Source organism: Mesoplodon mirus (genome assembly GCF_964341445.2).
Source record: "Mesoplodon mirus genome assembly, chromosome: 13".
NCBI classification, from domain to species: Eukaryota; Metazoa; Chordata; class Mammalia; order Artiodactyla; family Ziphiidae; genus Mesoplodon; species Mesoplodon mirus.
In genome coordinates this window covers 123,645-146,957 of record NC_138989.1, presented here as the reverse complement: position 1 = coordinate 146,957, position 23,313 = coordinate 123,645, and the positions used below count along the sequence as shown (strand labels likewise).

General features: G+C 51.5%; 1 long non-coding RNA gene and 1 pseudogene across 10 annotated transcripts in view; one reads left to right on the top strand and one right to left on the bottom strand.

The window, feature by feature from the left end:
• Nucleotides 1–1,604: 1,604 nt before the first annotated feature.
• Nucleotides 1,605–4,102, top strand: LOC309815160 (phosphoethanolamine/phosphocholine phosphatase-like; annotated as a pseudogene). Its single transcript has 3 exons — nucleotides 1,605–2,892; nucleotides 3,752–3,822; nucleotides 4,087–4,102. The product of its transcript is annotated as a phosphoethanolamine/phosphocholine phosphatase-like (transcript).
• A 2,150-nt stretch (nucleotides 4,103–6,252) lies between these two features.
• The window catches only part of LOC309814515, a 60,519-nt gene continuing 43,458 nt past the window's right edge, over nucleotides 6,253–23,313 (bottom strand). For 2 of the 9 annotated variants that reach the window (XR_014295702.1, XR_014295703.1), the window contains 4 exons: nucleotides 21,224–21,300; nucleotides 14,693–14,769; nucleotides 14,037–14,279; nucleotides 6,253–7,171 (listed from right to left, as the gene is read on the bottom strand). This is a non-coding gene — a long non-coding RNA (uncharacterized lncRNA). The other 7 variants (XR_014295704.1, XR_014295705.1, XR_014295706.1 and 4 more) reach the window with 7 other exon arrangements.

Genomic DNA, 23,313 nt, shown 5'->3' with positions numbered 1-23,313 from the left:
CTCAGAACTGGGAAGAGTAGTGCTGGCCCCACTTGGCCTGGGCAGCCTGGGTCCAGCACAGGCCTGACTGAGCTCACTCCATGGTCATGTTATGAATTTATACAGAACTTGGTGCAGTGACCTACCAGTCCCCAGGTGTTGCCTCCTGAGGGCTGCTGGGGCCCTCCTGGGACTGCAGGCATCCTTTGTCCCATCTGAGTGGGCATCAGTAGACATCAAGTCTCAGGACAGCCCTTGACCTCTGACCATCCAGGCAGTCATCTGTGGTCCTCCAGCTCAAGCCAGTCCGGTCCCTGTCAAGTCTCTGTGGCCAATTACTGAGCTGACCTTGCTGCTGGGCAATTGAACAGCTACCTGGGCAGCACAGACAGCCCTTTGGGATGTTTCAGTTACTAACATCCTTGTGGTTGAGAAAAGGGCCTCCCCCTCACAGGCTCATAGCCTGGTATGAGCGAGGTAATAACGGTCTAAACATTTGAGTGTGTCCCTGACACAACAACCATACGGCAGACCATGGCCTTGCAATCCTTTGGGCTTCCAGCTGTAACAAACTTTTGATATTCATACTCATTAAGAGTCAAAGATACGGGAGCAACTGGGCCACCCAGTGGACAGTTTCACACTGAGGCTGCATGGTCTTGGAGAGCCACGTGCACCCATGTGGTCTCTGAAAGCTGCCAATGATGGATTCCATGATACGGCATAATCCTTGAGCCTCCCACTGCTTCACTGAGCAAGAATTTCCTAACTACCATAGCATTTAGTCTCTGCTCTTTGTAAAGGAGGGAGGAGACTGGATAAATGAGCAGTATTGTTCTTGGGGGATGGGTGAGTCACGTGACCAGGGGGCAGGTGTGACTCCTGGGCTCCTGCCACCAGAGACATCAAGGAGGGCTGTGCCTTTTGCAAGAGGAAGAGGTTCTTGCTGTTGTGGACGGACAGCAAGAGCACTGGATGGGTGGCTGCAGCCCCTGACCCTAAATCAGCCCCTTCCTTCCTTGGCCTTCAGATCCCACAGCTGTGCAGTGGGCTGTCAGTGATGTGGAATCTGCCGCTTTCCCCAATCCAGCATCTGTTCTCATGCCAAAGTCCAGAACCTCAGCTTTTCTTTGGGAACTTCTTACCTGTTTCCAGTCCAAACAGTTCCAGAGGGCTGATGCTACGTTCCACCCACCTTGAAGATGGGCATATGATCCACATTTAGCCAATCCCATGTTCCATCCTATGGGTGCTCTGATGGGTTCAAGGACGATGCTATGATCCAAACCAGGCCAATGACGTTTATTTTATTTTATTTTTTGGCTATACTGTGCACGCGGGATTTTAGTTCCCTGACCAAGGATCGAACCTGTGCCCCTTACATTCGGAGCTCAGAGTCTTAACCACTGGACCACCAGGGAAGTCCCATCCCCTCATTTTCAAAACTGCTATGGATTTAAAGCACACAAGATGGTTGTGATATGAGTGGCCTTTTCAGTATGACTTCTTTGACTTAGAATGTTTTCAATGTTTATCCATGTTGTAACATGGATTATCAGTGTTTCATTCATTTTTTTAATTGTGTTTAAAAATACATAACATGGGGCTTCCCTGGTGGCTCAGTGGTTGAGAGTCCGCCTGCCGATGCAGGGGACACGGGTTCGTGCCCCGATCCCGGAGGATCCCACATGCCGCGGAGCGGCTGGGCCCGCGAGCCATGGCCGCGGAGCCTGTGTGTCCGGAGCCTGTGCTCCGCGACGGGAGAGGCCACAGCAGTGAGAGGCCCGCGTACAGCAAAAAAAAAAAAAAAAAAAAAAAAAAGATAAAAAAAATACATAACATGGGGATGGGGGGCAAGTGGAGGGAACGGCCCAGATGCACAGCATTCATGGACCCTCTGGACTGGAGGGACTCGTGAGAGCCGGAGCCCAGAAATCCGGGAACGGATAAGACACAGCGTCCCCTCCAATTCCCGTGAGCACCCCTTGCTCCATCCTGCGCCCAAATACCTCAGCTAGGCCCTCTCCCCACTCTTGACACTCCAGACTCAGCCGGGACAGACCTCCGCAGCCGCCGCTCCCCACCCTGCAGGAGAAGCTCAGAGGTCCTGTCCCCCTTTCCTCTGAGGGACTCTTTTTGGTGACCACAAAAGGATTTGGTCGCTCAGGACAAAGCTGGTAGAGGAGAAAGGGATGGCTGCGCCCGGCGTGCCACGCTTCCTCCTGACCTTCGACTTGGACGAGACTATCGTGGACAAAAACAGCGACGACTCCGTCGTGTGCGTGCCGCGGCGGGCCAGCGGCTGCCTGAGAGCCTGCGTGCCACCTAGCGCGAGGGCTTCTACAACGAGTACATGCAGCGCGTCTTCCAGTACCTGGGCGGCCGCGGGACCTGCGCGCCATCTACGAGGCCATCCCCCTGTCGCCCGGCACGGGCGAGCTGCTGCAGTTTGTGGCCAAGCAGGGAGCCTGCTTTGAGGTTATTCTCATCTCAGACGCCAACACCTTTGGCGTGGAGAGTGCGCTGCGTGCTGCCGGCTACCACGGCCTGTTCTGCCGCATCTTCAGCAACCCGTCGGGGCCCGACCCTTGGGGGCTGCTGGCGCTGCGGCCCTTCCACGCGCACAGCTGCGCTCGCTGCCCCGCCAACATGTGCCAGCACAAGGTGCTCAGCGACTATCTGCGCGAGCAGGCCCACGACGGCCTGCCCTTCGAGCACCTTTTCTACGTGAGCGACGGCGCCAACGACTTCTGCCCCATGGGGCTGCTGGCAGGCGGCGACGTGGCCTTCCCGCGCCGCCACTACCCCATGCACCGCTTTATGCAGGAGGCGCAGAAGGCCGAGCCCAGCTCCTTCCATGCCAGGGTGGTGCCCTGGGAAACTTCCACCGAAGTGCTCCTACACCTGCATCAGGTGCTGAGGACGTGGCCTGCAGGGCCCACCCGGGGGGGGGAGGGGGGGCGGGGGGGGTCGGGAAAGAGAAAGCTAGTTTTATTACTCCCTTTCCCTTTCGTTTCGGTATATCCCTCCGGGATTTCCCGGAATCTCAGGTTGGTCCATTTGGGGACTGGAGGAGGGAGTTGGGAGCTGTCCCCATCTGTGCAGTTAACCCAGCTCGGCTGCCTCCCCCAGTTCCACTGCAAGCGAATTCTGGAGTCTGGCCGCAGCAGCGTGGCGCGCATATCTGAGCAGGCAGCAGTGTTTCCACAAACCTTGTCCTCTCAGTTGGGAGGACGGGGTTCCGTCAGGGTAGAGAAGGAACATGTCCCGCCACGTTGCGGTTAACTGTTGTCTTGGGCTGCGTGGCCTCCCTCCTCCAGTTTTCTGTCCAGAGGACCCAGGCCCCGAAATGTTCCTCCCCACACCAGACTCCCCACGGAGAGAGGTGGCGCTCCTTGCTGATGGTCCCAGGCCTAGATCTTGCTTTACCTACTGTGACTCTACACTACACTCCTTGCCCCCCGCCCCCCCACCCTGTTAGCATCCCCACAGGATAAAAAGCTAGAGGAAACGGTCACCTCCTGTTGGTGGAAAGAGGTAGCACACTGTCCCGGGGCTCGGGTCTGGCCAGCCAGGGACCTCACAGAGCCCGAAGATGTCTCCTTGCACCCCAGCCTCCTCTATGCAGCAAGAAACCAGGGACTTACCCAAAGTCGCCCCACTGACTGGGCCCTTTTGAGCCCCCCTCCTCCCGTATGGAACAGAAAGCCATGATGCTGTAAAGCAGAGCCAGTGGAAACCCAAGGCCCACCTCCCTCTTCTGGGGTTTCAGAGCTGTGAAGGAGGTGAAGGGGCGGAGGTGAGCGAGGTGTCTCACGCTGCCGTCTGGGGGATGAGGGCGAGGTGAGCTCTGCTCTCAGAGAGCCCCACCTAAGTGAGGGAGCTGGTCCCCACTCTTGGAGGAGTGCCCAGCCTGGGGAACCAAGACTGAATACATAACAAAGCAGGCAACAGGCAAAAGAGCAGGGTGCGGCCCACCTTCGCAGAGGGGCACAGGGGTCTAGTGTGGAGGGCTCAGTGAGCACCGAGGAGATGGGAGATGCTGCTGCTTAGGGCAGGCAGAGGAGGCTCAACGAGCGGGAGCCTTACAAGTGTGTTGCCTTTCAGTCCCCCGGCCCGCTAGCCCTGCAGGGCAATCATCAGGAGGTCATCAGGATTTTATTCAAAGTTGGCACTTGCAGCTGGAGACCCTGTCTTGCATGGCGTAAGGGTCCCCTGTGGGTAAGGTCACCAAACTCCTTGGCTTCCAGTTCTTTCCTGTGTCCAGCAGGCCTCTGGGTACCTCCTCTGTCTTTACCAGGACGCCTTCCCACTGCAATGGGGGGAAGGAACAGACACAGCTCACAGCCCAGGAGGCGTGCCGGGCTGGTCCAGGCTTGACTGGAGCAGGCTTTGGTGTGGGACTCAAGAGGCTCACTCAAGGCGGTGCTTGGGTCAGCATCCCAGAGATCCCAGGCTGTCAGCAGCTGGGCTGCACATAGTTCCCGGGGAAGAATCCAGACCCCTCTGAGCCGGTGCCCTCACAGCAGCCATCGGAGTAGTGGCGGGTGATGCAGATAATGGTGCCCTCAGAGAAGGAGAGTTCATTGTCCTTCTGGCGGGTGTATGGGTACAGTGTCATTACTGCAGGGCGGGAGGAGAGGGGTGCCATGAGACGTGCCTCCTGCCCCACCACAGGGATGCTTGTGCCCACATACTGGACTCTAGGGGGCAATGTGGGGAGTGGGGCAGGAGATGCCTTCTTCAAAGCCCCAGGACTCCTCCCCAGCTGAGCTAATATTCAGTATCAGGCCAGCTGCTTCCCTCCTCTGTGGGGGTGCGGTGGGGTGGAATAAAAGGCTCCACAAGTGTGACACAAGCCATCCCCTCCACTCCAAGAAACTTCAGTGTTTGAGAGCAGGGCCCCAGGATCTACCCATGTTTTGTAATCTGCTTTCAGCCCCCGTTCATCCTGGTCTTCCCACAATGTGTCCGGCAGGTGCTGGAGGTATTTATTGCTCAGTAGGTGCTCTAGTAGGTGCTCAGTAAATACAGTAACATTGAACAGTGTAGACTTGGTCGAGTGAGCCTTGGGCAAGTCACTTAGTTTAACCTCTCAGGTTCAGCTTCGTCTGTTAAATGGGAGTGTGAAGATCCTAGGAGGTTAAGTAAAAGTGAGAAAATGGATGAGAAGCTTTGACTCTAGGGTCTGGTATAAAGCAGGGGCTAAATTATGTTAACCACCCCCCCCCCCACATAACATAACATTTACCATTTAAATCATTTTGAGCATACAGTTCTATGGCATTAACAACATTCACGTTGTTGTACAAATAGCCTCAGCATCCACCTCCGGAACTTACTCATTTTCCCTATGGGAAATTCTGTATCAGTTTCTCTAAATTTTTGCCAGCATTTGTTATTTTTAGCTTTCTTGATTGTAGGCCTTCTAGTGTGTGGAGGGGTCGGCGTTGTGGTGTTAACTTGCATTTCATCACGACTAATGACGATTAACATCTCTTCATGTGCTTGCTGACCATTTGTATGTCTTATCTGGAGAAGGGTCTTTTGAAGTCCTTTTTCCATTTAAAACATTGGGTTGTTTGCCGAGTCCCGCCAAGCGCTCCTCCTGGCGGCGTTGGTGTCGATGAGTCCAGCCTGGAGCGGTCTCCGCGCCGCAGGGGCCCGCGCCCCGGGGCATCGCTAGCTGCCTCTCAGGAGAGGAGACGCCCGCCCCCCGGCTTCCGTGCCTGGAGCGCCGAGATCGTGGTGCGCCTAACGGGGCGGGTCTTGCTCGGCATTGGCTGCGGGTCACCTGAGGGCGGCGGCGTTCTGCGCGCCTCTCCCGGAGGAGAGTGTCCCGGAAGTGGGCGTTCCGGCGCCCGTGCCTGGAGCGCCGAGATCATGCTGCGCCGCGCGGACGCGGCGCCGCCGGGGCGGGTCTTGCTCGGCATTGGCTGCGGCTCACCTGAGGGCGGCGGCGGTCTGCGCGCCTCTCCCGGAAGAGAGTGTCCCGGAAGTGGGCGTCCCGGCCAGAGCGCACCTGGCGCGGGGCCTCCTTGGGGCTCCTCCCCGTCGGCGCCACGCGAGCCGGCGGGGGTCTAGAGGGCCAGCGCCCGGCGGCTGGGAATGACCCGTCCCGTGGGTCCCAGGCACCCTAGCGGCATCCGAGCGCGGAGCGGAGGGGGTCTAGGGAGCCAGCGCCCGGCGGCTGGGAACGACCCGTCCCGTGGGTCCCTGGCACCCCAGCGGCATCCGAGCGCGGAGCGGAGGGCTGCGGACCGCAGGTAAGGGGACAGGGGTTGGTGGGGGTGGGTGGAGGAAGGAACGAGGAATTACACCAGAGCTGTTTGGTACAGGGGCAGAAACAGAAAACTCAGACGTACCACTGCAGAGGCCATGGGAGTTAAGTTGTAAATGCTGCTGGCTTTCAGTAGCCGGCAGCCATTCTCTTCCTGTAGCTGATGGGACACAAAGCTCTACTGGGTTGTTCTTTGCACGGGATAGTCTTGTTTTGCAGAAATTCAGCTCAGAGCCATCCTTGATGTGTAAGTGTAAGGTCGGATCTTAACAAACGGCATCGCGAAACAAGAGGAAAGCTTCAAGTGAGCTTTATTAGGGGGCGCTGCCGGGCGAGGTTCACTGGTCCGAGAGAAAGGGGCCAGAGAAGTCGCCCCCGGGCGAGGGCTGGGCAAGATTTTATAGGGGAAGAAGGGAAAGGGGTGTGGTGAATCTGGGAGGGCGCAGGGTATTCCTTATCTGGTGGTCTCTTGGGGTGTCGTGGCACTATCTGGTGCCGGTTCCATCAGTCTTGGGACCGCTAGTCCCGTCCCTCGAAAGGCGGGAAGGCTGGGCCGGGTGGAAAGCCCCCAGGTCAGTTCCTGGAACTGGGTGGTCCGGAATGTCTCCAGGTCAGTTTCTGGAACGGGGTGGTCCGGAGAGTTTCGGTCTGATGCAACCTGTGAATCTGATTGCGTTCCCCTGCCTCGGGCCAGTTGGCCTTACATCCCGACATCTTTGGTGTAATGGGGCGGCGTTCCGATCTCTGGCTACTTCATGCTGAATGGGGGCGTCGAAACGGGAGTCGGGCGACCAGAGGTCCGAGGCTTAGGGGAGACCAGTGGGGGTTTCTGTAGGAAGCAAGGTGTAAGGACCGAGGAACATTTGGTTTGTGGCCACCCGAGAGACTTCCTCCATGCGCCGGCGAAGGAACCTAAGAAAACGGGGCAAACATGAGCAAGATACAGATGAGAATTAAGGGGCCTCAGATTGGTGTTAGCCAGGTATAGAGGGTGGATCGCCCCCAATCGGGAGTTGGGGAGGCGGACTGTTGGTGGTTGCGTTGGAGTTCTTCTCTTAAGCGATGGAGGGCGTTTACAGCAGCATTCCTCCTGTAGGAAGAGGCAGGTACCTCCTTTGTCGGCCGTCAGGAGATCCAGGGCTCATCGATTCTGGAGAGCGACTCGGGCTATGGAGGTGATTTGGCACTGGAGAGAGGAGATGGAGGCGGCGGAGCCTTCAATGGCTAGCTGGAGTTTATGTTCTAAGTCGCGGGATGTTGAAACACCATGTGTTAGAGCTCCCCCCCGCCCCCCGAGGCCTGCAGCGACCAGGGAGGAGGCGAGAGAGATGCCTGCGACCAGAGGAAGAAAGAAAGCTCTTTTCCATCGGGTAAAGGGCGGCGTGATTAGCGTGGAAAATTCGTCTTGGCTATACAGTGTGAGTTGTGGGACGAGAGTAACGGGGATACATGGGAAGGGGAAGAATTGATCTCTTTTGTGAGGGAACCATTGCACCACAAAAACATACCTGGTGGTGCTTCAATTGACGTGTTTACCGTGAGGGATGGGTTGCAAAGAAACCCAGTATCAGCTAGATTTGGGCGGCTGCCGTAACAGATGGTGAGATTTTTTTGAATCAAGGAATATGGGGACTTTTAACGGGGAAAAAGGTGGGTTTTGGGATGTGTAAGAAGTAGAAATGAAGGGCTGGTCGAGTGGGACAGCAGCCAAGGGCGGCCGGCCAAGCTAGGCACATAGAAAGCAGTCGGAGATGTTACCTATTCCTGTGTGGTTGAGTATCTGTAGTGTTTGTTTGGTCAGTTCGGCTGCTGCTGCTAGGGCCCGAAGGCATGGTTGCCATCCCCGAATGGTTGGGTCTAGCTGTTTGGAGAGGTAAGCCACGGGGCGGTAGGAAGGCTCTACAGGCTGGGCAAGGAGTCCAGTGGCTATTCCGGCCTGTTCATCCACAAAAAGGTGAAAAGGTCGGTTTGGGTTGGGCAGAGAAAGGGGAGGAGAAGATATCAGAGCGTTACGGAGGGTGAGAAAGGCCTGTTGAACGGCGGAAGGAGAGGTGAGGGGTCCTTGAGGGGTTTCCTTAGCGGCTAGATATAAGGGTTTAGCGAGGAGAGCAAAGTTAGGGATCCAGTGTCGGAAAAATCCTATAAGGCCCAAAAAGGAGACAATATGTTCCGCTGTTTCCAGAGGCTGGAGTTCACGGATAATCCGGGTGCGATCGGCTGTCAGACCTTTTGTGGTGGGAGTAAGGTGGAGCCCCAGGTAGGTTACAGAAGATACAGATAACTGAGCCTTGGCTGGGGAGACCCGATAACCGCGAGAGCCAAGGTAATTGAGGAGATCTGCAGTATGTTGTCTTGAGAGGCTGAGAGATGGGCTACAAAGGAGGAGGTCATCTACATATTGAAGGAGTGTGCTGGGGGTACTGGAGCAGGAAGTGAGGTCCTGTGCCAGCGCCTGACCGAAGAGGTGAGGAGTGTCGCGGAAGCCCTGGGGAAGAACCGTCCAGGTGAGCTGACTGGAAGTATGAGTATGCGGATCCGTCCAGGTAAAGGCGAAGAGGAAATAGGAGTCGGGATGTAGGGGGATAGTGAAAAAGGCATCTTTGAGATCCAGAACCGTAAAGTGGGTTGTGGATGGGGGGATATGGGAGAGCAAGGTGTATGGGTTTGGTACTACTGGGTGCAGAGGAATTATGGCCTCATTGAGTAGTCGGAGGTCCTGGACCAGGCGATAATCCTCAGAGGCCTTGTGGACAGGCAGGATGGGGGTGTTTCAGGGAGAGTCAGTGGGGATAAGGAGTCCCTGGCTTAGGAGTCTGGTGATAATAGGTTGTAAGCCCCTAAGGTGAGTCTCAGAGATGGGAAATTGGGGCCTTGATGGAAATTTGGAGGGGTTCTTTAGGCGGATGAGGACGGGGGAATGGTGTGTTGCTATTATGGGCTTAGAAGTATCCCAGACTTGGGGATTGATGGGGTTGGTGTGATTGGAAGAGGGGGATAGGAGGGGGAGGGTTCTAGAGGCAGGCCGAGAAGAGGAAGCAGGAGTTGGGAGGAGGGGACCTTAGGGTCAAGTCTAACCAGCTGGAGGGAGGCCCCTAAGTGGAAAAGGACATCTCGGCCTAGCAAGGGAACTGGGCAGGATGGTATCACTAAGAAGGAATGAGTAAAAGGGAGTCCTTCAATATGACATGGGAGTGGACCGGTCTGGAGTGGGAAGGATGGTTTGCCATCAATACCCATGACCGAGATCTGGGAAGGAGTAACTGGCCCAGAATAAGTAGGCAGGACCGAATAGGTAGCCCCCGTGTCCACCATAAATGAAATGGACTTATCCGCTACCTGTAGCGTTGCCCTGGGTTCGGCGAGGGTGATGGGGGTCTTTGAGTCCGGGTGCCATCAGTCGTCAGCCAATCCCAGCAGTTCGAGTGGTCATGCCGTTGGGTCGGCCTGACCCCCCGCGTGGAGACGCTGAGGGCGGGCCAGTCGTAGGGCAGTCACTCTTCCAGTGGCCCGTTAACCCGCAGCTGGGACGGGGCTTAGAAGGAGGTCGGGGATTGGGACATTGGCAAGCCCAGTGGCTTTCTTTTCTGCATTTGAAGCAGGCCCCTGGCGGGGTTGCCTTTTGCGGACCCCATGGATGCTGTGATACATGGGAGATGGCCGGCCCTAGGGCGGCTACAAGAGGTTGGGTTTGGAGGGCCACCTTCTGGTGCATCCGAGCCTGTCAGCTGGATCCTGCCAAATCCTCACGGCCATTGTAGACTTTAAAGGCCATCTTTACCAGATCTCGAATAGGGGTTTGAGGGCCATCTTCTGCCCGTTTTAATTTCTTTCGGATGTCCGGGGCTGATTGGGTGATAAAATGGGTGGCTAGGACCGCTGCCCCTGCCGGGATGTCGGGATCCAGCTGGGTGTAGAAAGTTAAGGCCGCTGTAAGGCAATTGAGAAAGATAGCTGGATTTTCGTTAGGTTCTTGGATTATCTCTTTAGTTTTTCAAAATTGACTACCTTATGAGCAGCAGCCTGCATGCCAGCCAGGAGGCACTGGATCATGAGGTCGTGTTTATGATGGCCATCTTGGCCATCCTGATAAGTCCAGCCTGGATTGGTACCAGGTACAGCAGTCACTCCGACAGGCATGGAGTTGTCGGTAAGGTGAACCTGATCTGCATGGTTTCGGGCAGCAGTTTGAATTCTCTTTCCCTCTCATCAGGGGTCAGAGTAGAAGATAGGATCACAGAGATATCATACCAGGTTAGATCGTAAGCTTGAGAGAGGTAGCGAAATTATTTGATGTAGCGGGAAGAGTCGGCCGAAAAGGAGCCTAATCGCGTTTCTATTTGAGAGAGAACTTGGAGGGAAAAGGGAACATGAACTCTAACTAATCCTTCCGCTCCTTCTACCTCCCTCAGAGGGCAGAGATTTGGATCTTGGGAGTCGTGAGAGCGAGTATGTGCACTAATTGGCGAAGCAAGGGGCGAGGGAGGAGAAACCGTTGAGGGAGGCGGGGGAGCGGCTGGATGGGCCGGAGCAGCTGCGGGATAAGGAGGGACCGCTTCAGGGTTGGGTGGAGGCTGGAGAGGAGCTCTGGAGCGGGGAGAGGCGAGAGAGATTCGGGTGGGTCGCCTAGTGGAGAGGAGTCATCATCAAAGGAAATTAGGGGCTTGGATGTAGGAGATGTCTGTTTGGCAAGAAAGATCTGGGAAGTGGAACAATCGACGTAGAGGGAGGGGCGGGAGCGTAAATACCAGAAGGCCTGAACATAGGGGACCTTGGATCATTTGCCCATCCTGCGGCAGTAATTATCTAGATCACGGAGGATGTTAAAATTGAAAGTCCCTTCAGGAGGCCATTTGGATTGATTGTCTAGAGGATATTGTGGCCTGGCCACAGTGGAATAGAAAATAAGCCGTCGGCAACGGAGAACTTGGGAGAAACCGAGGGCTGTAAAATTGGCTAGGAGACACCCCAGGGGTGTCTTAGAATCTGGTTTCGATTCTGAGGTTCCCATGACCCCCAGTCTGTCCCTGAGTGAATGGAGAAGGAGAGAGGCGTGCCTGGTCTCAGTCTCCAATTCACGGCAGGTCGGAGGGCAGTCAGGTGATTGGGAACTCCACAGTTCCATAGACCTCACTTGCTATATGGTCGGTCTTTTGATATATATATTTAATAGGTATTTGTACACGTATGGTAACCCTAATCTTAATTTTTCCATTCACCCCACCTATCCTTTTAGATAAGCATACTTCTAAGTCTGTGAGTGTCTTTCTCTGTGGAAATATGTTCATTTGTGTTAGTTATTAGTCAACACCTATAAGTGATATCATAGGATATAGGTTTTTGCTTTCTGACTTACCTCATGTTCTGTGATTATCTCCAAGCTCATCTATGGTGCCTCAAATAGCAGTGTTTCATTGTTTTCCATGGCTAATATTCTGTTGTATAAATAGACCACTTCTTCTTTATCTGTTCATCTGTTGATGGACATTTTGGTTGCTTCACTGTCTTGGCTATTGTGAATAAGGCTGCAGTGCAGATTTTGCAGCCCGGGTCTTCTCGATTCAGGTCTCAGGTGAGAGGCCCAGTGGTGTGACTGCTGGATTGAATGGTACTTCAATTTTTATTTTAATTGCAGCTCCCTTCTGTTCTCATTATTGGCTGTTACCACTTTACATCTCACCAGAAGCTAGAGGGTACAGTGTTCTCTAAAACCCCTTCAATATTTATTGTTTGTAGTCTTTTTGCTGATGGCCAGTTGACTGGTGTGAGATGAAACCTTTTTGTAGATTAGATTTGCACGAGTCTAATAATTACTGAGGTTGGGCTTTTATCCATTTTCCTTTTTTTAAAAGAGAGTGAGCCAAATTAACCTCTTCATATTATTTTCTTGAAAAATTTGCAGTTTTGAATTTTTTTGGCCATTCCCTACCTCCGCACAGTTGTTTAGGGCAGGTGTCCTTTACAGCCCTGAGTCCTTCTGAATGTTAAGTGACCATTAGCGGTGGGTTTAAAGCCGCTCTTGTGGGAAACGGCCACAAGGCGGCAGCATTTCTACATTTCCAACTCTGGGTTTTTGGGCAACAGAGCTTTCCTGGAAATTGTGTTAGTAAGCAGCAAATTAGAGTGGAATGTGCCAGCGCAAAGCCCCAAGAGCATATATATCCTAAATTGTTGTTTGCTTTTTAAATTTAATTTTTATTATCAGAGCAAATTTGATAAAAATGTAGGTTCTCCTAGGTGTACAGTCTCCAGTTCATCCTATCAATGTATCTGTCTATTCCTCTTTGGATCCTTTCCCGTGTATGTTATTATAGAGTGTTGAGTAGACCTCTCTTCGTATTCCATAGGTATTGTGTGATTATATATTTCATATGTATTAGTACATGTCTGTTAACCCCCATATCCTAATTCATACATTCCTTACACCTTTCCATTTGGTTAAACATAATTTGGTTTTCTGAATCTATGTGTGTCCTTCTCTTGGAAATTATTTCATGGGTATCAATTTTTAGGTAACACCTATAAGTGATGTCATAGGATGTCTGTCTTTCGGTTTCTTTCTTACTTCATGTTGGGTGATTATCTGTAGATCCTTCTATGGTGGTGCCAACGGCACTGTTCCATGCTTTTTCATGGCTAATATTCCATTGTGTACATGGACGACTTCTTCTTGGTGCATTTTTCTGTTGATGGACATTTTGGTTTCTTCCAGGTCTTGGGATGGTACATGTTGCTGCAGTGCAGGATTGCCAGCCTGTGTCTTTTTGATTCTGGTCTAATCAGGTGATAACCCCATGAGTGGGCCTACAAGATCACATGGTAGCTCCATTTTTACCCCTAAACGCACCTCCAATCTGGTCTCACTACTGGCTGTTACCAGGTTTCATCCCACCAGCAGCTAAAGGGTACACAGTTCTCTAAAACCTCTTCAGCATTTATTCTTTTAGACTTTTTTTGCTGATAATCATTCTGACGGCTGTGAGGTGAACGTTTTCGTACATTGGACTTGCATGGCTTTATTAATTCCTGATGTTCAGCCCTTTTCCGTTCCCATTTTTTTAACAAAAAAAGGAAAAGAAACAGAAGCCAAATGTGCATAAATTATGCCTCTTGAAACTGTCGGTTTGAAATATGGACGTCTTTTGAATTTTTTGGTCTATATATGACCCCAGGATTTGTTTTCAGGGCAGGTGTCATTTACAGGCCTGCAATGATTTTGAATATCAACTGACCATTAGCGCTGGGATTAAAGCTGCTGTTGTGTGAAACGGCCACAAGGGGGCAGCAGTTCTCCTTTACCAAACCTGGTTACTAGGGCAGCAGAGCCTCAATGGAAGTCGTGTTCTAGGTTATAACTTAGAATGGAATGTGCCAGGAAAAAGCCCCTTAAGTTTATGTCTCACTACTTCTTGTTGGTTGTCTTAATTTTTGTAATCGGGGTAATGATTAGAATATTGTTTGTCCTATACACAATCTGGATCATTTGTACATTATATATGTCTATTCATATACAGATCCTCTTCCCATGCAAAATATTACACAGTGTTCCGTAGACCTCCCTTGCTATATGGTCGGTCTTTGTGACACATGTATATAATATGTATTGGTATACATAACACTGATCTTCATTTATCCATTCCTCCCACCTTTCCTTTTAGATAAGTATAGTTTTTTCCTACATCTGTGTCTTTCTCTGTAGAAATATTTTCCTGTGGGTCAGTTATTAGATAACACCTATAAGTAATATCATAGGATATAGGTCTTTTGATTTCCAACTTACCTCATGTTCCATGATTACCTCTAGGCTCATCTGTGGTGCCTCAAAGAGCAGTAATTCATTGTTCTCCATGGTGACTATTCCACTGTGTACATGGACCTCTTCTTCTTTATCCATTCACCTGTTGATGGACATTTTGGTTGCTTCACCATCTTGGCTATTGTGAATAAGGCTGCAGTGCAACTGATACAGCCTGTGTCTTTCCGACTCTGGACTTCTCAGGTGAGAGGCCTAGCGGTGGGCCTGCTGCGTCGAATGGAAAACGTAGGGAGTAACCAGGCAAAGTCAGTTACCATGGCAGCCCTGGGAAAAACATTACCAAGTGACACTAACACTCCCAGGAGCCTACGTTTGTTTCCATAATAAGTAAACCGTTCTCATTTCTGAAGTACTATACTGTGAAATATGCATCTCAGTCACAACTAGAGGTTACTCAGTGTCTGCTGTGAGTGGGAGGAAAACAGAAGGGCCTTACGCAGTACCTAAAGCAATGACAAGAAGGAACTAGGGGCCACGGGCAGAGACAGACAGGCTCAGACAGGCTCCTATCCCTATGACATTCGGAGGAGATTACGTTGTAAGGGCTCGAGCACGAGAAAGCAGCCACTAACCAGCTACCCTGTCTCAAATATGTGGAGAAAGTCAATGTAAATGCTTACCTATGTATTATTCTTTTCTGATCATTCTTTCAGTGTATCCCTTCTGGCTTTGTGCAAAGCGATTCTTTGTTTTGTACCTGAAAAATGAGTGGCACATGTAAATGGATGAAACTTGTCAGAGCAGACATCCAAGGAGCTCTTCAGCTAACGAACGAGGAGCTCCGAGTTCTGGGAAAGAATCATAAAAGTGGTGTAGAATCACAATATCTTAGAGCATCCTTTATATGAAATCCCCTCTTTCATATCACCAGTCACTGGTCATCAGCCTATACATGAACTTTGCAGTGACAGAAAACCCAGCACTGTCTAGACAGATCTAGGCATTTCTAGTTGCTACAGCAGTCTATATCAAATTCAGAATCTGACTCCCTGTCGCGCATCAGTCCCAGTCTGCCTTCTGCAATGGTACACCCCATGGCACACCTCATCTCTTCTCCATCTGGCCCATTTCCCAAACACATGAGGACAATTTTGTTCTTCCTAAAGCTCTCTTCTCCCACGTCACCCTCCTAAATCACTCCTTCCTTCCTGTGTTTATGACTTTGAGGAGCCCCCAAGGTTTTCTCATCCCAAGGCCATGACAAGCAATGGCATCAGTGTGCCTGCTACAGATTCTGGGAAAGGGGCAGGGCCACACAAGGGTCTGGCAAATGTGACTGACAACCTCATGTGAGAGTACATGTGAGAACCTCAGCCTCTCTTCGGTCCTCAGCCTCTATCCAAGGTTTCTCCATAGCACACTATTGACATTTTGGGCCAGATAATTCTTTTGGGGTGGTGGGGAGGGCTGTCCTATGCCTTGTACGATATGTAGTAGCATCCTGGCCACTACCCACTAGATGTCTGCAGCACCGCTGCCCCCGCCCCCCCCCACACACACCCCGGATGTGACAAAGAAAAATGTCTCCAGCCATTGTCAAACGCTCTGGAGGACGGGTGATGGCAAAATCACCCTCACTCAGGAGCCACTGCTCTTTCCAATGACTCTGTTCACCCATGAGGACTCAAAACCCTCTCCTCTGCTGCCTTAGCATTCAACTCTCCAGCACGTCTATCGTGTATCAAAATGCTATTTGAAATTTGATAGTATTTATCTCTATAATGGTATCTGATGAAAGTAAAACTCTTTCGCCAGATGTTAAGAACCTCCCAGGTGATTAATCCACGTTTACCTTATCTCCTACCCAAGACACTGGAAATTACAGAAATGATCGGACACCCATTTTCGGTATCCGTTCAGGAAGTACCTGTTGTCTAAGGCTTTTTGGCGACCTGAACAACTGAATTAAAGTAAAATATTCTGCCTGACCGTGGCTTTGTGAGACAAGACACAAACCTGTAGCAGGACCCTCCTCTCTGCTGTTTACGGAATTGAGGTATCTGACTGGAAAGCCGTTGGAGGTGAACTACCCAAGAAAGCAGTGGGTTCAGGATGAGAATTTGGAAAGGGTGACAAGGGAGGGGAGAATGAACCTCAGCTGAAAAGAAAGGGGAAAAGTACCAAGAGATGAGTTCTCTTGACTGAAGAGAAGATACGCTGAAAGCCATCAGCTTGCCCTCGGGGCCCTCAGCTCTCTGGGGAGCTCTAAGGGAAGGGTGAGCCTGGACCTACGACTCCGGACTCCTGGTCTCGGCCCCCAGGCCTGACCATTCACTCAGACTCTCAATAAATACTTGTATTCAAAGACCTTACACGGGGACCACATCTGGGAAAACATCGCCGCACCCTCATCATAAGTCACAGGGGGGAGACCCGAACTGGCCAAGCCATGACAGGAGCTGTGAGGGAGACAAAAGAGCACGGCAGGGAAAGGACATCGGATCGCCAGAAGCCCTCCGCCCTCCTGGTTCGTAATGCCAGGGCCCCATCGCCGCGCATCGCCGGACCCCGGTCCTGCCTCCGCCGCGCACCCTTCCCCAAGGTTGGCGGGGGTCTGGAGTCACCATCCCCGGTTCGGACCTACAGACCTCGCCGCTGCTGAGCTCTACAGATCCCGCTCCTTCCACACAGTTCGCCGAGTCCGCGGGCCTTACTGAGCCGCGCCGGCCACCGTCCGCGAGGCCTTGGCGCGCCGGTGACGTCACTGTCGTGCGCCTCTCCCGCAGCAAGCGGAGTATGGCTCTCGCACGGCGGCTGCGGCTGTTGCAGCTCGCGGCTCGGTTGCTTCTGGCGCCTCGCCGGGACCTGACGGTCTGCGGTCCCATCGAGCCCCTGCCCGTGGTGCGCATCCCGCGGGCTCTACAGCGGCGGCAGGAAGAGCGGCAGAGTGGGCAGCGGGGCCCCCCGCGGCCGGTGCTGGCGCCACCTGGGCCGCTGCCACAACGACTGAGCTCACGTGCCGCAACTACTGAAGCCCACGCGCCTAGAGCCGGTGGCCCCCAACAAGAGAAGCCACCACAGTGGGAAGCCGGTGCACCGCAACGAAGAGGAGCCCCCACTCACCGCAACTAGAGAAAGCCCACGTGCAGCAACGAAGACCCAACACAGCCAAAAGTAAACAAATAAATAAAATGAAAAAAGATACAATACAGTATTGTTAACCATAGTTGCCATGCTGCACATTACATCCCAGAACGTATTTGTCTTGTAACTGGGAGTTTGTATCCTCTGACCACCCTCACCCATTTCCCCCCCCACCCCACCTCATCCCCATAGGTTAAAATTTTAAATAGAGGAGCCCAGATAAACTTCAATGAGAAGGTGACATCTGAGCAGAGATTTGAGTTAGCCAAGTTCGTATCTAATGGAAGAGCGCACAGGAGAGGTAAGGGCCGGTGCAAAGACCCTGGGGCAGGAGCTTGTCTAGTGTGTTAGAAGAACAGGAAGGAGGCCACTGTTGGATGCAGCACAGAAAGGAGAAGAGGGTAACGGAAGTCAGATACACAATGGATGGAGAGCAGCGAGCAGGTAGGACACAGTGGTCGGACCCCGAATGGCCTTGTCGGACGCTCTGCGGGCTGTGTTAGCGCTTCACGGTAGGAGCCAGTGAAGGATTTTAAGGAGAGGAGTGGCATGACTGATCACACTCCCCATGATCACGCTGACTGCTGTATGAAAAACAGACTGTGGGGGCCACGGTAGACACTGGCAGATCATCAGAAGGCTCTTCTGCCACCGATGTCAGAGATGATGGTGGCTCAGGACGGAGAGATAGTAGGGGAGGTGGTGAGAAGTGGTCACATTCTAAAAATATTTTGAAGGTAGAGCAACAGGAGTAAAACGAAGAAAATCCAAATCCCGTGGCCCAGAGATAACTGTTAATTTATTTATTCTAAGCAAACTCGGTCCCTCCTAAAAACCACAAAGCTTGCCAAGGATGCTCTTCTCAGAGGTACTACCTTTTTACTACTCAGCCCGCTCCGGCATGCCCTCCCCCTCTGCCACTCTCCCAAAACTGCTCTGATTAAAGTCACCAATTACCTCGAAGTGGCTCAATCTACGAGACACTGACCTGTCCTCCTCAATCGTGTTCTGCTAGCAGCACATGGCACGGTGAAGCCTCCCCTCTTGCTTGATCTCTCTCCTCCCTGGGTTCGTCGACCGCACACTCTCCCAGTTTTTCTCTCTACCCCTGCTTTGCAGTCTCTTTTCCTGGTTTCACCTCCTGCCCTCACATGTTGAGGTTGCTCCTCAGTCGTGGGCCCTCTTCCCTGCTAATTTCACACATCCTGCCCCACAAATGTATTCACTCCCATGGTATAAACTACTGGCCACGATCATCTCCAAAGGCATCCCAACCTCACACCAACTGCTCAAAACACATCCCCACTCGGATGTGTTAAGGGCATCTCCTACTCCACGTGTAGAAGACAAAGCCTTGATCAACCTTCCTAAGCCTCGTACTCTGTCTCCAATTATTTATTCAACGGACACTGACTGAGCCCCTAAGATATGCCAAGCACTGCTAGGCACTAGAGACAAAATGATGAGGCAGGAGGGTAAGGTTCAATAGAACAGAGGGTTATAGAAAGGGAACTTACAGATATGTGTGAAAATAAAAGTGTGCATGGTGCTATGATGGAGCACCTACGTAAGGCTGTAGGAGTCTAGCTCAGCAGCGAAGAGACTGATGGGGGTTGAGGAGGGCCTCCCTCAAAAAATAATCTCTGTGGACTTCCCTGGTGGCGCAGCGGCTCAGAATCCGCCAGCCAGCGCTATTTACAGTAGCCAGGACATGGAAGCAACCCAAGTGTCCATCGACAGACGAAAGGATAAGAAGATGTGGCACATATATACAATGGAATATTACTCAGCCTTAAAAAGAAACGAAATTGAGTTACTTGTACTGAGGTGGATAGACCTAAGAGTCTGTCATACAGAGTGAAGTAAGTCAGAAAGAAAAACAAATACCGTACGCTAACACATATGTATGGAATCTAAAAAAATAAAATAGTTCTGATGAAGCTAGGGGCAGGACAGGAATAAAGACGCAGACGTAGGGAATGGACTTGAGGACACGGGGAGGGGGAAGGGTAAGCTGCGATGAAGTAATAGAGTAGCACTGACATATATACAATACCAAATGTAAAATAGCTAGGTAGTGGGAAGCAGCGGCATCGCAAAGGGAGATCAGCTCAGTGCCTTGCCACCACCTAGAGGGGTGGGATCAGGAGGGTGGAGGCAGACTCGAGAGGGAGGGGATATGGGGATATACGTATGCATAGAGCTGATTCACTTTGTTATACAGCAGAAACTAACACACCATTGTAAAGCAATTATACTCCAATAAATATGTTTAAAACAAAACAAAAAAACAAAAACAAGAATCTACCTGCCAATGCAGGGGACACGGGTTTGCTCCCTGCTCCAGGAAGATCCCGCATGCCTCGGAGCAACTAAGCCCACGAGCCACCGCTACTGAGCCCGTGCGCCACAACTTCTGAAGCCCGCGCACATAGAGCCCGTGCTCCGCAACAAGAGAAGCCCCTGCAGTGAGAAGCCCGTGCCCCACGACGAAGGGTAGCCCCTCCTCGCCGCAACGACAGAAAGCCCACGCGCGGCAACGAAGACCCAACGCGACCAAAAATTGATTAATTAAAGCTTATATTTAAAAAAAAAAAAAAAAAAAAAAAAAAAAACAAAGACAAAAATCTCTGCTGGGAATTCCCCCGGTGGTCCTCTGGTTAGGACCCTGTGCCTCCAGTTCAGGGGGCCTGGGTTCAGTCCCTGGTTGGGGAACTAAGATCCTGAAAGCCGGCACCGCAGCCCAAATAAAAATGAAATAAAATAAAATATATTAAAATAAAAAAAGAAAGGATCTCTGATTCAAGGTCTAAAGGGTGAGAAGGTGTTTATCAGGCCAATATGTGGGGAGAGAATTTTTCCCATTCCAGTAAGTAGCACCTCCATTTACCCAATTACACACCATTAACCCACATTCCCCACATCCAATTCATCGCTTACTCCTATTCGCCTCCAAGCCATCACTAACCTTCCAAATATGACTCTAACCTGCCTGCTTTACTCCACCTCCAAGGCCACCACTGTGCACAAAGCCAGTCTCCTAATGAGTCTCCCCAAATCTTCTCCTGCCCCCTCCTATCCATTCTCTTACAATAGCCAGTATGGTGTCTGAAAAAGGCATCTCTGCTAACACCACTTCCCTGTTTATACCCTGCAATGGCTTCCCACCAACTTTAGGATAAATCCCAAACAGATGATGGACTGGAGGTTGGAAGACCAGAAGGAGGTAGGGTGTTAGGTTAGAAAGAGGGATAAAGGGTCTAGGCAAACAGCGAAAAGGGCTGAAAAGAAAATGATCGGCACTTGTACAACAGTCCGGATGCAGGCAGGAGAATGCAGGAATAGCGAAGGAATACGAATAGCCAGCCACTTTTTATTTCTGCAATGCCTTTGCAATTCCCAAAGTGCTTCACTTATAACTGTGGTTCTCAAACCTAGCTGTACATTAGAATCATCTGGAGAGATTTTTAAAACTACCAATGGCCAGGCCTCACCCCATTTTAATCAGAATATACACTTCACTAGGGCAGGAATTTTGTCTGTTTCATTCACTGTCCATATGAAAAGTACCTGGGACATACATGGTGCTCAGAAAATATATACTGAATGAATAAATGAAGGAAGGAATGTACCACTATCACCTGAGATCCAAGGAGACATTCTTTTCAAAACTTAGGGAGTAACCAGGCAACGTCAGTTACCATGGCAGCCCTGGGAAAAACATTACCACGTGACACTAACACTCCCAGGAGCCTACGTTTGTTTCCACAATAGGTAAACCTTTCTCATTTCTGAAGTACTATACTGTGAAATATGCATCTCAGTCAGAACTAGAGGTTACTCAATGTCTGCTGTGATCGGAGGAAAAGAGAAGGGCCTTACGCAGTATCTAAAGCAATGACACGAAGGAACTAGGGGCCACGGGCAGAGACACACAGGTTCAGACAGGCTCCAATCCCTATGACATGCTGAGGAGATTCACGTTGTAAGGGCTCGAGCACGAGAAAGCAGCCACTAACCAGCTACCCTGTCTCAAATATGTGGAGAAAGTCAATGTAAATGCTTACCTATGTATTATTCTTTTCTGATCATTCTTTCAGTGTATCCCTTCTGGCTTTGTGCAAAGCGATTCTTTGTTTTGTACCTGAAAAATGAGTGGCACATGTAAATGGATGAAACTTGTCAGAGCAGACATCCAAGGAGCTCTTCAGCTAACGAACGAGGAGCTCCGAGTTCTGGGAAAGAATCATAAAAGTGGTGTAGAATCACAATATCTTAGAGCATCCTTTATATGAAATCCCCTCTTTCATATCACCAGTCACTGGTCATCAGCCTATACATGAACTTTGCAGTGACAGAAAACCCAGCACTGTCTAGACAGATCTAGGCATTTCTAGTTGCTACAGCAGTCTATATCAAATTCAGAATCTGACTCCCTGTCGCGCATCAGTCCCAGTCTGCCTTCTGCAATGGTACACCCCATGGCACACCTCATCTCTTCTCCATCTGGCCCATTTCCCAAACACATGAGGACAATTTTGTTCTTCCTAAAGCTCTCTTCTCCCACGTCACCCTCCTAAATCACTCCTTCCTTCCTGTGTTTATGACTTTGAGGAGCCCCCAAGGTTTTCTCATCCCAAGGCCATGACAAGCAATGGCATCAGTGTGCCTGCTACAGATTCTGGGAAAGGGGCAGGGCCACACAAGGGTCTGGCAAATGTGACTGACAACCTCATGTGAGAGTACATGTGAGAACCTCAGCCTCTCTTCGGTCCTCAGCCTCTATCCAAGGTTTCTCCATAGCACACTATTGACATTTTGGGCCAGATAATTCTTTTGGGGTGGTGGGGAGGGCTGTCCTATGCCTTGTACGATATGTAGTAGCATCCTGGCCACTACCCACTAGATGTCTGCAGCACCGCTGCCCCCGCCCCCCCCCACACACACCCCGGATGTGACAAAGAAAAATGTCTCCAGCCATTGTCAAACGCTCTGGAGGACGGGTGATGGCAAAATCACCCTCACTCAGGAGCCACTGCTCTTTCCAATGACTCTGTTCACCCATGAGGACTCAAAACCCTCTCCTCTGCTGCCTTAGCATTCAACTCTCCAGCACGTCTATCGTGTATCAAAATGCTATTTGAAATTTGATAGTATTTATCTCTATAATGGTATCTGATGAAAGTAAAACTCTTTCGCCAGATGTTAAGAACCTCCCAGGTGATTAATCCACGTTTACCTTATCTCCTACCCAAGACACTGGAAATTACAGAAATGATCGGACACCCATTTTCGGTATCCGTTCAGGAAGTACCTGTTGTCTAAGGCTTTTTGGCGACCTGAACAACTGAATTAAAGTAAAATATTCTGCCTGACCGTGGCTTTGTGAGACAAGACACAAACCTGTAGCAGGACCCTCCTCTCTGCTGTTTACGGAATTGAGGTATCTGACTGGAAAGCCGTTGGAGGTGAACTACCCAAGAAAGCAGTGGGTTCAGGATGAGAATTTGGAAAGGGTGACAAGGGAGGGGAGAATGAACCTCAGCTGAAAAGAAAGGGGAAAAGTACCAAGAGATGAGTTCTCTTGACTGAAGAGAAGATACGCTGAAAGCCATCAGCTTGCCCTCGGGGCCCTCAGCTCTCTGGGGAGCTCTAAGGGAAGGGTGAGCCTGGACCTACGACTCCGGACTCCTGGTCTCGGCCCCCAGGCCTGACCATTCACTCAGACTCTCAATAAATACTTGTATTCAAAGACCTTACACGGGGACCACATCTGGGAAAACATCGCCGCACCCTCATCATAAGTCACAGGGGGGAGACCCGAACTGGCCAAGCCATGACAGGAGCTGTGAGGGAGACAAAAGAGCACGGCAGGGAAAGGACATCGGATCGCCAGAAGCCCTCCGCCCTCCTGGTTCGTAATGCCAGGGCCCCATCGCCGCGCATCGCCGGACCCCGGTCCTGCCTCCGCCGCGCACCCTTCCCCAAGGTTGGCGGGGGTCTGGAGTCACCATCCCCGGTTCGGACCTACAGACCTCGCCGCTGCTGAGCTCTACAGATCCCGCTCCTTCCACACAGTTCGCCGAGTCCGCGGGCCTTACTGAGCCGCGCCGGCCACCGTCCGCGAGGCCTTGGCGCGCCGGTGACGTCACTGTCG